Source organism: Lissotriton helveticus, chromosome 6 (assembly GCF_964261635.1).
Source record: "Lissotriton helveticus chromosome 6, aLisHel1.1, whole genome shotgun sequence".
In the NCBI taxonomy this organism is placed as follows: Eukaryota; Metazoa; Chordata; class Amphibia; order Caudata; family Salamandridae; genus Lissotriton; species Lissotriton helveticus.
Genome location: NC_136067.1, coordinates 35,029,736 through 35,043,699, shown reverse-complemented (window position 1 = coordinate 35,043,699; position 13,964 = coordinate 35,029,736). Strand labels below are relative to the sequence as shown.

Sequence of the window (13,964 nt, the reverse complement as noted above, 5' to 3'; positions counted from 1 at the left end):
CTAGACACAGCTGTAAAAGAGAATTGCACAGATAGTAGGATTTTAACACAAATAGCTGATGGGTGGTGAGCTTGAACAAATCTCAGCCCCTGGTAATTAATTGGCAGCATTCCAGTTCTTCTTTCTCTTTTTAATCTATTATGCTACTCAAGAAAGGGGTGCGAGGCACACTGTCTAGAGAGTCTTGGTGATGATACCACATAGAAAGCAACATATCAATATCCTGTGTTTTGACCAGGCTTTCAGTAGAAAGTAAGTGTACAGGTAGTACCATAGAATAAGAATAGACTTTTATGATTTATGATATCCATTTTATGATTCACAGATTTTAGGAATCCAAAGGTTTCTGGGTTATTGCAGCAAAAAATGTGGTGCTTAGAGTTTGCATCCAAATCTCTTGGAGATTGTGTCAACCAATCTATGTCTTCCAATGTTTCAGAAATATTCGGTATTTTGTGCTGACAATTGGGGCAGTGGATAGGGGCTGAAAACTATGAATTATTCACACTTTGTTTCCTTTCTGATTTGTTAGTATGCAGGAGTAAAGAGCAGGCCACCCTTACTTTTTTGCAACATTTTTTTTATTTGGACACTAACATATTTTCACTTTTGTATTCACTGCTTTTTTTATTAGCTCATATATATTCAATGTTGATTTATAGAAGTTTATTTCAACTTATAGGTTTGTTCATTAAAGGTGTGTTTGTAGATTTTTCATTTATTTTGAATTTATGTCAATATGCTTTTTCTCTTATTTCATTAAATTCCATTATTACAATGTTAGTTTTTTCAGCTCTTTCTCAAAAATGTCAATGTGAAAAATTGGGTTGATAGTTGAAGGTGTTATGCGTTTTTTTTTTCCAATCAACAGCCGCAATCCTCACCAGGGTGAACAAATGTCACCAAATTAATGAGTGCTTATTCCTTTGGTAGTTTGGCTCAAAATCAGTCAGTCTTCACTTAGAGGCAATCTGTAAAGTGTTTCTGCAGCACTCCAATAGTGATAACGTGAAAACACAACCCTAAAAATCCCACACCAGCCTAGTAAAATGTAGCAAAATTAAATAAGTTATTTGACCGCACAATTTCAAAAATCTAATCACTAGAACTGGAGTCATACATTTTTTCAGTGAAAAATCGGGCCACCCATGGTCATATAGTCACACAACAATGATACAAAGTTGCGATGGAACTTGTTCGGATACAAGGAGTGAATTGGATCCAGTCTCCGCTTAGCTTCAGACGTTTAAGAAATGTTCAAAGGAAAATGTCTGTGAAGGAAAAGTTCAGCAGGGCAAATCAGCTATCACTGTCTGAGGAGACGTCATCATTGGGAGCCGCTGGGCAAAGTCGCGGAGGATTTCTACGTTCTAACTTTGTCTCCAGTATATTCTGGTCTACTCTCAGTTCTCAAGGCACTTTTTGGCAGGACATTTTCTAAGTCCCAATTTTCAGCCTTTTGTCATCTGGGCACCAAGAGTCCAGGTCTGAAGGGGCACCACTTTGGAGGTTCAGGACTCACTCAGGCTCAGGACTCACTCAGGCTCGGTCCAGGTGCAATTGGGTACGGACCTAACAGAACACATCGCTCCTTGAAAGCTACTATCCTAGTGGTTCCCAGATTCAAGAGAACTAACGAGGGAGGTAGAAGTTTCATTATAGGTACTAACAAGGCATGGAACTCGCTGCCTTTTCACATCATATCCTCCCCCAATCTGCATACTTTCAGAAAGTAATTGGAACCATGGCTTTTTAATATCTAGTTCCTGGTCCCGGACTGTTCTTTTTCAAATCTGGGCTAACGCCGGGACTCCTCCGGGTAACCCGAGCTCTCTCCAAATTCATTTAACATAACATTTAACATTTCAAGATGGAACCTTGTGAGGCTCTGATTGGAGGTCAGCCTACTAGCCCTTAGAGTTGCTTTAGTAGTCCTGGGTTCAAGCAAGTAAGAAAGGTATCAAGGAGCAGGCCACTTCTTGTTGCAGCAGGGCAGCCCTCAAAGTCCTTCCACCGGTCCAGAAGTGAACTGAAGAGTGGTTCTTAGGGCCATATTTTTATACCTGGTGCCCACTCTAAAGTGGATAAAACGTTAGAGCACCAGAAAAATGTGGAATTTCATGCCTCTCTGCGATGGTAGCTGGGTGTCTGGACTCACTGGCCTAGTGGGAACCTGTTTGTGTACTGAGGCAGTGTTTGTGAAGTGCAAATGGGACTGTGCACAGCTCCAACCCCTGCCAGAGTGGCCCATTCTACTACCACGCATGCTCCCTATTGTGCAGTTGTCCTGGAGGAATGGCTTTGTGGTTGTGCTAAATATTTCTAATATTCTCTGTGTGTGGTACAGGCATCATGCTTTTACTTCTTTACATGTACATGGTGCCAACAGACTTTGTTTACACCTGTTTCTCTGGTCTGTGTGGTTGAGGAAGCGGTATAGCTACAAGAGTTCTCCCATGGTTTTCTGAGCCCCACTCACAAAACAAAAACAATGGTTCAGTGGGATGTTCTGCCTTTATTTTAGAGTCTGGATTTGTTTACAGTCTTTGCTGTACTATTCTGGTGGATCCATTGCAATAGCAGCAAGGAGCACTACTTGTGGGTTTGTTTGATCACTTAAATGAGGATGTGGATCAATGGTATATTTATTCCATGGAAGAGTTCTGGGATGGGTTTGCAGCTGGTCTTCTCTAATACCTCAAGCCTAGTTCTGCTTGACTGCCAGTTGAACCTGCCTCTATAGATCCTTGAAGGTGTTTTCCAGAGAAGAAAATGAACATTTCTTTCTAATCACGCTGCCTGTAATTGTGGGTTTGACACTCTCAGAAGTTCATAACCCCTTATTTTAGGTCAAGCTAGACAGTGCATGCACTGTCTCTTCGAGACGTGCTGTAATCTGTCTGTTTACTTCAAGTCCATCCCCTTTCTTGGCAATGCTTTTCATTTGTCTGTCAGTGTTCTTTGAAAATCCTTGCTTGCTTGTGGTCAGTCCTGCCTCTTTGTCCCTCCGTTCGCTCTTTTGTTCCTCCCACTGTCTTATTCCGCTATAGTTCTTTTTCTGTTCTTTGGGGGATTATTTGTTTAGTGGTTTCCTGCTCTGTTGCTGTTTGACTGTGTTTAGCTTCAATGCCCCAGCTGCTTACGTTCAAATATAGCATTCTTCCTCCAACCTCCATTTAATGCTGCAGTTGTATTACTGCTGCCTTTTTTACTGTTGTCTCCCCCACCATGGCTCCTGCTCAGTTGCTTGTATTTTTTTAGGTCTCGCCTACAGCATTGCTTTAGCAATGCCTGTTTGGCGAGATTATAGTAAGGCTTTCAAAAGTCTACCCAAACTGTGGATTAGGTACAGAGCATGTGGGCCAGGTGCGTGCACATCGCCAGCCACATCCCACACCATTTGTCTGAGCCTCGGTACAGACTTCAAAGGAATCCGCCACCCATTGCCGCTCCCTAGCCCCTGCCACCCAATGCCGAGAACTTGTTTAACTTTCCGGCAGTTCACGCTTTGTTTACACTGCGTGCTCTTCTCTCGACCGTTTGTTGACTCCTCGTGTTTACATAGCATAACGCAAGTTCCACTGAAAATGTTTTTAAATCGTGGTGTAATCCTGTGCAGTGTTAAAGCTTCACCTGGGTTCGCCAAATCCTTACTAGGCTGGCAACCTTTCGATTGCGTTGACTCGGACGAAGTAAGCGTTAAAAAAACACAGTATGTTCATTGACAGTGTCTGACACTTTTTTAAATTATTTATTTGCGGCCCGGCCGCGCAGCCAATGCTTGTTAATGTTGTTAGCACTTTGTTTTTCCCCCATGTCCCTCCAGTTCCCTACGTGCCCCAGTTCCCTACGTGTCCTTCCTGTACTCTACCTGCCCCCTCTTATGATCTCTCTATGCACCGTTAATTGCCTGTCACTCTTATTTTATATAATATACCTTCCCCTTTGCTGCTTCTTGGCGCGCACTCGTACGCACCCTGCTCGCCTCCCGTGCTCCCCTGCAGCCCTCCATTCCCGGACTCCTGCCGCTCTGCGCACAGCTGCACCTCTCAGCCTGGGAACAGTTGCATATATCACTACTTAATTGAACATTATGACCCGGTGGCCCCCACAGTGGTTTTAAGTTTCAAGCGCGCTGTGTGTTTCCTCCAGGTGACACGAAGCAGGCTGTTCCCCCTCAGTCGGACCAGGCAGCTAAACGTGGGCGTTAAACAGCCCTTCACTTCACCACCAGGCCAGCCTGCCGCGGCGTGAGCCCACATGTACTGTGCCTTTTTTAAATTCGCGTAATCTTTCTGTGACTGTAAGGAGTCAGTCGTAGTTCAGGGTACAAATATTCATTTGAACATCTAGGAGCTCCTATGTTTGAGAGTAAAATAATGAAAAGTCATACTTTGAATAAATAAGTGTTTTGCCGCCTCAACTCCCAGAGTGTACAGATGCCCCTTTACCTAGGGGTTGTAAACCCCTTCTTTTCAAATTTACATCGCGTCACTGTTGGCTTTGCCACTGCTTGTTTAAGTTGCATTTGGCACCATCTGGGCGAGGAACCTCTCACCCGACTGTTGCCTCTTGAAAGGAACGTGCGGTTTCTCTTTGGGTGTGGCACTCTTCTTTGCTCTACCTTGCCTCATGCTCTTTCAAGCCTCCAGATCATTCAAAGGTGGCCTCTGGCTCTAGGGCTCCTCTATTCAAAAATAAATAAATTGTGACACTACGGGCTTTCAAAAAACTGCCAGTGCGGCCTCCAGTCCGCTCTGGTAAATTAGGTAGCACACTTACTAAAATGCAAAAAGTGACAAATTGGCACCAATGGCAGTTTGGCACAGAAACTAATCGAGTGCTACCTATCTGGTACTCATACATACTAACATTCAAAGGCTTTCTTTCGCTCCTACCGGCTTGTGCTCTCAGGCTATCGCTGTATCATATGTGACCAAATAGTGAAAGGGCGATTGAGGATAGGGAGGCCACGCGTGTGTATACTGGCTTGTTTTTTACCATCTGTATGTTGCGCCACCATAGACCTTGTATTTTGCTATATGAACTCTTATTTCTATCATTTTTACTCTTCTACAATGATTTTTTTTGCTCACATACAAACGGAAATATACAGCCCGACGCCAAAGTACTTAAACACCCGATTAAAGTAACCTGTTAAAGCATTCAAAAGGAGTACCGTCCTGTACTCCACGGATGCTAACGTAATTGTATGAATGAGCGGGTGTGAATGTTGATAAGTGTGTGTTAGACAGGGTTTTGTCTTTTATCACAAAAATTCTTCGTGTATATATATTGCAATGTAGAAACAAATGAACTGTATTGAATTTTAATGTTTATATGATCATAAGTATTATTGACTAATTGAAGAATTCATATGACAAAATAGTAAAAATAGAAAAAAAGTATTTTTTTGATACACTACTGAAAAAATGAATAAAATACCAAAAACTATATAAAAATAATTTTGTACCTGTTTCAATTTGAAGGTTTATTGACTAAAGAGATGAACTATGTCTTATGAAAAAGTATGGTGAGGCCACGGGGGAACTTTATTGTGTTTTTGTTCTTCATCTTAGCCACAGCTTCCCCGCATTTGCCACCTCGCATTCATATTGCTCCGTACCTCTGCATCAACTACTTAGCGTTTATCGCGAGGCGGTTTAAAAAAAAAAAATTGTTTTAGTTTTAGCTGCAGCCCCTTCCCTCTCCATCTATGTACAACCACCTTATTGTTACTAATTGGAAATAAAGTAATTGCAGACTGATAGTTGTTTGTCTATTATTTTCATACTTATGTTAATACCTAACTGGTATTAGACCCTATAATGTTTCGGAATGGGTATGTATTTTGCAATCTGACTTATGTACTAATAGGCCACTTTGGTAACTGTACTTTCGCAAACAATAACAAGATCACCTGCCTAATAATTGTTAGGTAACGCAGGTTAAGGGCCGTATTAATAACGAAAAGCTGCTGTGGCACACATGTTAAAACAATACTCCTCCGTGTCTTGCATCAACGACTGAACAATACAAACATATCATTGCACCCTTGATGTTTGGCTTGATGTTAAAACCACACCCAAGTACTTCACAGGTCTTCACATTGTGTGCTTTACCGGCAGGAAGAAACAAATAACTTCAAAGTAGCTGCGTAGCTTGGCGTCCGTCTTCTTGGAGCCCAAGGTAACTACTTCACAAGTTTATAAGACATCTGTACGTTAACAAGGCTGTATTGTGCCGTTAACTACAAGGCTTGTTTGTTATTGTGACATGGTCTAATTCACTCTTTGGATGTCTTTTCAACACGCTCGTGTTCTTTTTTTAAACTGACCAGCGGCTTCATTATTGTAACATTATCTCCAATTTACAGCATGCCATCCTATTTTCATGAAAATGTTGTCTTGTTTTACTTTAATGGTGAGCACGGCGCTCGCTTAACGGACACCGCACTCTGCAATTCAAAAGGTCTCGCTTTTAACGAAGTTTGACCTATTGGTATTGTAAATGCCAATGCCTTTTAATATTATAAAAGGCATTGCTTTGTACAATGTCAATAGCTCAATCTCGCAATCGTCCTCACTCTATCTATCGCCCTCTCTATCGCCCTCACTATATCTATCAATCCATCACCCTCACTCTATCGCCATCACTCTATTTATCTATATATCGCCCTCACTCTATCTGTCTATCTATTTATCGCCCTCCCTCTATCTATTGCCCTCCCTCTATCTATCGCCCTCCCTCTATCTATCTATCGCCCTCCCTCTATCTATCTATCGCCCTCCCTCTATTTATCTATCGCCCTCCCTCTATCTATCGCCCTCCCTCTATTTATCTATCGCCCTCCCTCTATCTATCGCCCTCCCTCTATCTAACTATCGCCCGCCCTCCCTCTATCTAACTATCGCCCGCCCTCCCTCTATCTATCGCCCTCCCTCTATCTATCGCCCTCCCTCTATCTATCACCCTCTATCTATCTATCGCCCTCCCTCTATCTAACTATCGCCCTCCCTCTATCTATCGCCCTCCCTCTATCTATTGCATCACCACAGCATCACTCAGCACCACCAAACTATCGCCCGCCCTCCCTCTCTCTATCTCACTATCGCCCTCCCTCTATCTAACTATCGCCCTCCCTCTATCTATCGCCCTCCCTCTATCTATTGCATCACCACAGCATCACTCAGCACCACCAAACTATCGCCCGCCCTCCCTCTATCTAACTATCGCCCTCCCTCTATCTATTGCATCACCACTGCATCACTCAGCACCACCACAGCATCACTCAGCACCACCACAGCATCACTTGTCGCCAGCACAACATCACTCAGCGTCACCTCAGCATCAATCTGTGCAACCATTCAACAACAACTGGTTCAAATATGTTCTCTTCATGTTTTAAGCTTTATTACAAATGTCACAAAAAGATGTTAATATTTCACTTCTATTGTATTTTCGTCACAGTAAAATACACTGAACATAATCTTCACAAAAGTTATTTACAAAAGTTTAAGCTATTGCCATTATAAATTACAATAACTTTTATATAAGTATTAATTATTTAAATAAATTAAAAGCCATTGTTATTTGTAATATCAATACATCTAAGTCACGTCAATACAACACATATTGCATTGCAAATGCTATAGGTGTCACAACGAAAGTTAAAACTATTGGCATTGTAAATGATAAAGCTATTAATTTTGCTATTTTCAAAACCAACACATAAATAAAAAATGTGTCATTTACAATACCAAAAGCTCCAACTTTCCTAATGCGAGAACTATTGCATTGCAAATGCTTGTTTTAATTAGGCTTTTTACACTTTTCTATCTCCACCATTAATTGGGCTTTTTCTAGTAGGATATTTGCTTGGTTTAGGCTTCCTTTTTGGGGGATTGGGCGTGTTTGTTGGGTATGCCCTTCAAAGGGTTTAAATCTCACCCCCTCTCCTACCTGCCTTTTCATTGGTTCCTGTGCAGGCCACTTGCTTTTCATCCAGTGCTATTCGCTGTAGCATATTATTTATTTATTTATTTTTATTTAAGAAGTTTTATATAGCGCTAGCCTGTCCGAAAGGTATCGGTGCGCTTCACAACAAATAGAGGGCAGTGCAAAAGAAAGCAAATATAATACAGTCAGCGAGACGTTCTGGATACGAGTCGTAGTAGAGAGGGTGCTGACGAGTTCCAAAAAACAGGTGACAAACCGCATCACAGAGGAGAGCAGTGGCGTTTTGAACACTCCGAGCAGTTCCTATCTGTTCGATAGGGAGTGGTCGAGGAAAAGGATTTTGAGCTGGCTTTTGAATATCGGGAAGTAAGGGATAGTTCTGATGTGGGGTGGATAGAGTTCCATATTTTGGGAGCATTTCCGACAAAGGACCTGACCGCGTTTTTTTGTTTTCGTGCTTTTAGTGGGATAAGAAGTAGGGTGTTAGAGCTTCTGAGAGTCCTGTTCTGACCGGCTTTTCTGAGTTTGGATGCCAGATATTCGGGTTTGCCTGTGTGAAGGGCTTTATGGGTCAGGCAGGCTGTTATAAAGTTAGCCCGCATTTCTATTGGTAGCCACTTGAGTTCTTTTAGTGCCGAAGAAATGTGATCGAATTTCTTTATTCTAGTGACCATTCTGGTGGTTGAGGGTTGTTTTCAGAGGAACAAGGTGAGTTTTGGCTATTCCCGAGAGGATTGCATTTCCATAGTCCAGTCATAACATCCCCAATGCTTGGGTGGCTTGTTTGAGATCTTTGGATGGAATGAAAGGTTTAATTTTGTTTAGAAGTTTCAAGTTAAGGAAGGCACTCTTTGCCGGGGTCTTGATGTGTTTGGTCAAATCAAGTTTAGAGCCTAGCTTGATGCCTAATGTTTTGACGGAGTCAGCCAAGGAGAGGTTCCCATTGAGCGCATCAATATCTTTTAGCCATTCGATCATTTGTGGGTTCTCTTCATTGTTTGAGATAAGAAGTAGTTCAGTTTTGTCCGGGTTAAGCTTTAAATGGTTGCTTGACAGCCAACGTTGGACATCCTTTAGTGTTTCATTTAGTCTATGGATGTCTTTAGAAGAGGATATTTCCAGGTAGAGTTGCGTATCGTCAGCTTAGAGGTGAAAAGGCATGTTAGCTTTTCTGAGTAGGGTGGTGAGGGGTTCCATGTAGATGTTGAAGAGTTGGGGGGAAAGCACTGAGCCTTGGGGTACTCCCCTTATGACTGGGTGGAGTTCGGATTCAGAGCTTCTGATTTTGATTCTTTCTGAGCGTTGTGCAAGAATGAGGAGAACCAGTTGAGGACCACGTCGTCGAGTCTGGCCCTTTCTTCCAGAGCTTTGAGAAGAATGTGATTGACCATGTCAAATGCCGCCGATAGGTCTAGGAGAATGAGGAGGCAGCAATGGTCTGAGTCCAGTGATTTGTGTAAGTCATCAATTATGTTGAGGATTGCAGTTTCTGTGCTGCACCCTTTCCTGAATCCCGATTGATGTGAGTCGAGAAGGCTGGTATTGTCCAAGTCCCGAGTTATTTGGTGGAGAACACATCTTTCTAGGATTTTGGAGAGAAGAGGAAGGTTAGAGACGGGTCTGAAGTTGTTTAGGTCATTTTTGTCCAGGCCAGGTTTTTTTAGTAGTGGAGTGACTTGTCCCACTTTCAAACAGTCTGGGACTACTCCAGTTTTTAGGGAACTGTTGATAATCCTGCACCACAGTGGGGCATGGGAGAGTTTCAGTTTTTTGGTGAGTTGAGCAGGAAGGTGGTCAAGGGTGTGAGATGAAGGTTTGGAGGTGGCGATACGTTTGACTATCTCTTCTTCTAGAATGGGTTGAAAGAGTGACCAGGGTTTAGTAGAGGGAGGGAGGGTGCTACCAAGCACCCCATCATGTTTGCTGTGGGGGGGGGGGGAGCGGTTGGTGACCAGAGAGTTTGTAGGGCAAGGGCGGAGGAGGCGTGCTCCAGCTTCAGAAGGAGCAGCCTAAAGTGATCTTCCTCCGTCCTTCTGGTACCAGGCGGCGGCAATCTTGAGGCCAGGCGTCGCCAATTGAGCCGATCCCAGCTCCCCTCAGACCTTGCAGCAGGGGGGTGGGGAGGGGGGGGTCGTCGCGCCCCAGCCCTTAGTGTGCTCCGTGATGGAGGGGGGCAGCAGAGCCGAGCCTCACAACCCCCGCAACTGGCGGGCGCGATTAGTCCGTTCTATGCTCCTACCAGGTTAAGGCATCGGTGGGGGAGCAGTACACTGCATCTCCGATCTCCCGCGGGGCAGAACGGATGATCCTGGCCGCTTCGTCGTCGTGTCGTCGCCTCAGGGTCGCCGATGTGGCTCTCAGAACCCGCGAGGCAGATCCGCCTAACGGCGGGGGATGGCTCTCAGCTCCAGCGAGGCAGAACAGCCGGAGACGTCTTCCCAGAGCCGTCGGTCACCCGTATCGGTACATCCTGACTGAGAGAGTGATGGCTGATGGCGGGGTGAACGGGCCGGGTGGGATTTACACCAGTTAGTGATCCCAAACCCGAGAGCCCGTTTTCCCGATCCTACCTCCGCGGCCATCTTCAGCGGCGTCCACTATGCATTGACTAAGCTTGTTTAAATTTCCTTTAATTTACATTATCGTGTCTCACTGCTTTTTCATGTACATTTGTAGAATTATATAGTAATTGTATAGCGTGGGCATGGGGGTGATTACGTGATTTGCCCAGATTTACAGGAAGTTGAGCCACCACTGAGGCGCCAACACTGAGCCCCAGCTCCCAAGTCAGCTGTGAGGCATCCCTTATTGGAGATGGGGCGGGGTAGAGGATGGGCTGATTTGAGGGTGTTTTCCGGTCGGTGTTGGTCTCCTTTGCTCTCGGAGATCCCGTGTGCTTACCTTCAAGGATCTGAGCAATAACTGCTCCATTTAATTTTTTGTTTTTAAAAGAACAAAAAACACCATCTCCACTGAGCACTTTCCCAAGGGGAGCAGGAAATTCAAGGCGAAAGGTAGCCTGCAGTTGCCAAAGGCTGCTCTGCAACCCTTTTGCTTCGTCGCTGCCTCTGCGGGAGTGCTCATTGGAGGAGGGGGTAGGGTTGAGCCCGGCTCTGCAGGTTTTTCTTGTCCGCCCTGATAATAACCAAACTGACGGTGTATTCAAAGATACCCCAGAGGTGCTCAGATTACAGACAATAAAGGGGCACAGAGTTGAGTACATACCTTTATTTGGAAGTGAAAAGTATTTTTTAAGCAGTTATTACCTTTCTCTGTTCCGAGCGCAGTCTGATGCCATTGCTATACCTTTCCGGTTGGCGAGCCTCAGAGTAATCCTGGATGGGTGCCTACAAATATATGCAGGTGCTATGGTGAAAGAAGCAGTCTTACTTCGTTCTTCCTTTGTGTTCGCTGCTGGCAGTATCGCAGCCTGTTTGCTCTCCAGACGTCACCCCGCCCCCCACCCGGGCAAGGCTCGCAGGGCAGGTTACCAGGGCACACCGGGTACGTGATTCAATGTTTGTTCGCATGTTCATAGAAAACTTACTCTTTCTAGCTCACATTCCCCTTGTGTGAGAGCATCGAAGAGCTTTAATGTCAGTTTTTTGGGGATAGGGTAAAGCGTAGTTCAACTGAATGACCAACAAAATGGTTTTACTGGAAGCAGTTTTCAGCTGCATAATCCAGGCCGAGGTGTGGTATCAAAAAAATGAACGTGGGTACTGGGTTCACAAGGACTCACTGTTATAATTTTAATTCAACAGGAATTATATATGACAGTAAGAATTACTTTTTAAATCCGGTGCTATTAGCGTGCACCTAGACATGAGTTTGGTGCAGATTTATTAAATAGTAACATTCATCGGATATCTAGGAACAATTTAATAACATTTTAATATCTACGCTCAGACCGTCGTTCCCTTTGCTTATTTGGCTGAAATGAAAAACTGAACCACAAAGAGCCTAAAGAATGTGGCCCCCTTTTCTGTATAATTCTGATTTGTGATTGAAAAAAAGATGTTAATGTGGTCGGAACAAATCTAGACCCTTTGCATGTTGCACAAATAATAACTTGACTGAAACCTGAATTCCACATATTGTCATTCATGTGCAATATCGTTTAAAACTGTATGTCTGTGTAAATTTAGTGATCATTTCAAAGGAAGTATGCTCTCTGTAAATGACAATGAGCAAACACACCATGCTTTAGTTACATTTAAAAAATTGCCCGCCTCATGTTCATTAAAGCCGGGTGAGCCGCAAAAGTTGTTCGTACCAAAAGGTCGAGACATGTTGACTAGAGATTAGAGCAGTGAAGGTGGGGCGCTAGGGGGTCCTAACACCCTACTCTAGCATCACCATCCACTCATTTTTAATCCTGACCTTGGAACCTACTAATAAAGTTGTTGTTGGTATCCAGGAGCCAGTTTTAACTTTACCCTACTGCAATTTTTTGTCTATCACTGTACTCAGTCTTGATTTATTGTTGGCTTGTTTGTCTGTGAACATTGTTGTCACTTTCAGTTTTGTGTTATACGTTGTCCTTGTAGCTCTTTGTTCCCCCCTCCCTATGCTCCGACAGGATCGTGGCTACGCCCGGGCGTTGTAGCAGACCCGATGATGAAGCACGTCACACACATTGTGTGTGAGTGAGGGCAGTTTTTCATCACACAGAAGTGTGCCAATGCTTGTACACTTAGTTGTGTATCGTGTCTTCTCCACCCCTCTTTTGTGTATATCGTATTAAAAGTGGGTCAGTGTTCTAAAACGTTTGGGAACACTGTGCTAGGCACGTGTCATGGCAGCAAAATGACACCCAAAAAAGTAATTTTACTTAAGATCTAGGTCCAAATGTATGAAGCTCCGATCGCAAAATACTGGTTGCACATTGTGACCAATATTTATGCAACCAATTGCATACCAAAAGGCAATATTTAAGGGTGTAAACAGACCAATATTGCAAATCAGACCTTTTGTGAACACAAAATACCTTTGCATATCTGGCCCTTGGTCGCCATTTCTGGCTTCAGTGACCACCATTTTAAATTCCTGTGGATCCCATTTATATGCTGAAAGCTGGATTTGCATTTAACAGCTCTGTGCAGTCTAGGAGTCATGGTCTTAATTTACATGGGCTGATCCATTTGAGCGAACACACCTAGAAACTATTTTCTTTTGGCAATTATTATTATAGAGGAAACCTGGCCAAAGGACCTTGGTGGCCTTTATATGCTTACCAGAAAATGTTACTCATTTTTTTTTTAGGTCTTGCCTAGACAGCAAATGTAAGATATTTTAGCTTGTGTACAGTGGGCTTGAAGCCAACCTATTATTTACCATTGGTAGGCTTCCTTGTCACGCTCATTTGCTTGCATCTTATTGGTCAGCTGCCTTTGGTTTCCTTCCTCTTCATGGGTTTGTCCTTCCTGGAGTATTGATGCATTACTTGTGTCCTTCACATTTTTTTTGGTGCTACTTTTTTCTTTAAGTTTAAGCACTCCACTAGAGTGTCTTTTCCATCCGGCACCCTCATGCACTTCTCCTCCCTCCTGCTGTCTAAGTTGTTGCTTGCCTCCTTCTGCCTATTGTCCTTGTAGCTTGCCCCCTCCTGCCCATTGTTCCACCTTGTTACTTGCTCCCTCCCACTCTTTGCTGTTACTTGCCCCTCCTGCCCTCTTCTGGATATCTATGTTGTAGCTTGCCCCAACTACTGTCCGTTTTCTTGCTTGCTCCCTCGCTCTCTCCTCTCGCTTTCCATGTTGCCCCTTTCACAACAAATACAAAAGAGATATGAAGCTGCCAAAGATGGCTGCGTCATAGCACTTATTAAAAAAACCTTTCAGCCATGCACCCTTCCTACCATTTTGTCCAAAAATGAGAGCGGTGTTGCCTTACACCCTCTTTATAGGTGGCACAATGTGCTCACACGCATAGTGACTCCTGATCCGATTCTGTTGTGCACGCAGCTCTGAAAAGCGTGCACACAGACACTACATAGCCGCACA

General features: G+C 43.8%; 1 protein-coding gene across 1 annotated transcript in view; it reads left to right on the top strand.

Annotated features, from left to right (window-relative positions):
* The window catches only part of LOC144762160 (uncharacterized), a 115,325-nt gene that overhangs the window by 40,934 nt on the left and 60,427 nt on the right, over positions 1-13,964 (top strand).